This window comes from Salvia splendens, chromosome 14, assembly GCF_004379255.2.
Source record: "Salvia splendens isolate huo1 chromosome 14, SspV2, whole genome shotgun sequence".
NCBI lineage: Eukaryota > Viridiplantae > Streptophyta > Magnoliopsida > Lamiales > Lamiaceae > Salvia > Salvia splendens.
The window spans coordinates 27,837,003-27,840,348 of record NC_056045.1 but is presented as its reverse complement, the minus strand read 5'-3'; the positions used below and the strand labels follow the sequence as shown (position 1 = coordinate 27,840,348).

General features: G+C 30.3%; 1 long non-coding RNA gene across 1 annotated transcript; it reads right to left on the bottom strand.

Annotated features, from left to right (window-relative positions):
- Positions 1 to 545: 545 nt before the first annotated feature.
- Positions 546 to 2,044, bottom strand: LOC121764653. The gene is made up of 2 exons (XR_006042582.1): positions 1,780 to 2,044; positions 546 to 766 (listed from the first exon to the last, which is right to left on the bottom strand). It is a non-coding gene; the product is annotated as an uncharacterized LOC121764653 (long non-coding RNA).
- Between the last annotated feature and the right edge of the window lie 1,302 nt (positions 2,045 to 3,346).

Sequence of the window (3,346 nt, the reverse complement as noted above, 5' to 3'; positions counted from 1 at the left end):
GTTTTGGATTTTATACATGAAATAATGTACGAATATAGTCTTACAATGTACATTTTCGTACATTATTTACAAATTAATGACTACATTAGTTATGACTTGTATGTACATCTTCCAATTTTCTATTACAATGGTATATTATTATGGGGTGGGGATCCTCTGCTGTGCTTTTCAGCACAGCAGCCCCTGCTGCCCCTCCCAACAAATAAAATAATTAATTAAATAAAAATAAATTAAATTAAAAATATATATATTATTTTAATTTGTTGTGAGGGGCAGCAGGGGCTGCTGTGCAGAAAAGCACAGCAGAGGATCCACCCCCATTATTATGTTACAAAAATGTAGTAGTTTAATGTATATTTTTTGGTCTATTTGTTTCAGTCATTTTGGTAATGTACATATTTATGGTTTTAATGTATAGTACTAGTATGTAATAATGTATATTGTATTATACACTTTTTATTTAATGTGTAACTGATCTCACTATTTTTACTACATTTTTTTGTACCTGAATGCTCCAAAGAATTAAAGCAAATCGTTGATCAATATTTCAAATCAAAGCATAGAGTAATTATTATAAATATGAAATTAATGTACTTTCACTAATCATATAATACAACTTAACAAATGAACTAATCTCACGTAGTATACTACAACACATAATAATCTAGCACATCTTTGGACATCTTTAAAGCTAGTCGTTACGCTAATGCAATGGGCATGTCATCGTCAAAGTCATCCTCGTAATCGATTCTTGTACTCTTTGAACCTATTCAGAAACACATACACTGATTATTATAAATGTGAAATTTATGTACTTTCACGAAACATATAATGTAACTTAACAAACGATATAATATCACATAATATACTACATCACATAATAATATAGCACATCATTACCAAATAATGTAAACAACATCGTGAATAACGTAACCTAATGTCAGTAATAATACAACAAACACTACTGCAATACAGAGTAATGTGTCACGGTAGTTACAAATAATGTAACATTGTGCTACTGGTTGGTACTACATCCTAGCCCCATGAATTGCTAAACCCTCGAGAGGAATGGATATAACTTCTGGCCCTCATCAAACATATTATAATCTACATTGCTCCGTAGGAGACATACATTAAAATAATGTACATAATTGCCTAGATAATGTATCATATATAGAGTAATCAGATGATGTACACTTGATAAGCGTATAATGTATCTTAAAATCTACAAGAACTTTTTGGTATCTTTTTTGGTGCGAAAGTTTCGCTATAGCATAGGAGTGCCAAATAACGTAAATAATGTAATTTATTGTGTAAATAATGTAACAGAACATGATGTAGTCAGGTAATCTTTTAATGTACATTGCATAATACATTACCATTAATATAGAATCTGGGTATAAAATAATGTACAAATTGCTAGAAACACAAATTGCCTGAATAGGCTACCAATGTAGATGCTTCAAACAATAATCAAATCAATGATGATGAACAAAGAAGATAAACCGACAAAATTCGACGCAATCACATACAATTTAGAGCCCAAATCGACGACCAAATCAGCAACCAGCCCTAACCAACTGTACATTACAGACGTAATTAAACAAGAATTTAAAATGCCAAAGAAGAGGGATGGTTTAGGGAGAATGTAAGCACTAAATAAAATGTAGACCCGACGAATTAAAAACTAATGTTGGCGTAAAGATTCGAAACAATATTAATGGGTAATGCAAATCTGTTTCCCCAATGTAGACCCAACAAATTTTGACCGATGATTACCTTATTTCAGTCGAAGGACGAATCGATTTGGAGACGAGCGATGGAAATTTAGGGCGAAGGATAAAAAGGGCGATTTTTGGCTTCGATTAAACAGCAAAACAAGATCGGTGTTTGCTTTGGTCTGATTTGCGCCGTGTTTCCGGGTTCAGTCGCCGTGTTTTCTTGATCGGTGGCTGAAAAATGAGGGGGTTAGGGTTTGGGTAGAAAGGGAAAGAGAAGACGTGATTTGATGAAATGGATGAAATAATTCCAATGTTTCCAAATCTACCCCTTTAATATACATTTTCGGTCTATTAATGTATCACGTTCCATTAAATCTCACCCATATAAATTAATGATCCAATGGTTGATATTAGTGTTATGTTTAACATTAAGGGGGCATTAGGACATTAATGCACCCCTTAAACAGTACATATCAAATGCTAGTAGCAATAATTGTTAGGTCAAATTGGCCTGATCTCAAAGAGGTCAAATTATAATTATAATAATTTTAAAAGGGTAGCTAATTACAACTACAATATTAATATTTTTTCTCAATTTATCACATATTTTTGTATTTTAAGAAATTGTGTATGACATGAAGTCGAAATTAATGTTTTTTTAGCAAATTTATACTACCATTCACAGAAGTCATTAGTTTTAGTACGAAAATATGAAATATAAGATTACATTAAAATGTTTTGGCTTCTAAATTATACAGAATTTTCCTCAATAATCGAGATGATAATTGACAAAATGGCAAAGTTATAACATAATTGACCATTTATTAAAGTTGCAAGATTAATTAAAATTTAACTAGAAGTTAATTAATCTATAAAATAATATAGTATTACTTATTTTAAAAATAGCAATGCTATGCTATTTATTTAAATGTTTCCCAACTTCAATAGTATATTTTAATTTCTGATGTAAAATTTGTTTATTCAACCCACATCACAATTGCAGGAGTAATTTTTTTGTAATTCGCTCTAGCATTAGGTGGGTTGAAAAAACAAATTATAAGTCCCAAGATATACTAATTATACTTATATCATTAGTACTATTTTATAAATAAGTAATTACTCATTCTGTCCCATTTAAGACGTCCATTTTTTCTAAAACTCTGTGCCACTCAAAATTGTGGATATTTTGAGTGGGACAGAGGTAGAACTATACTTTTCCTTCCGTTTCGCGATAGTAAAGACGTTTCTTTTCGGCACACGATTTAAGAAAACTCGTGCTAAGTGAGTCAGGTAAAGAAAAAATATAATATAGAAAATGAAAAAAGATAAGGAGATGAATAGAGAATAAAATAAGAAAGGGTAAAATAAATGGGAGAAATGTGTTAACTTTTATTAAAAAGGGAAACGACTCCACTACTATGAAACGTACTAACATAGCAAAATAACTCTACTACCATAGAACGGATGAAGTATTATTTTATAAATTGATTGGCCCCTAGTTAGTCTTTTTTTTTGGTTAAAATTCTAGCTAACTATGGAATATAGACTTCATAAAACCATTCATTTGTCACTAATAATGCATTAAAAGAGAAATTATTATTGAATTCTATAAATTTTATGAATAA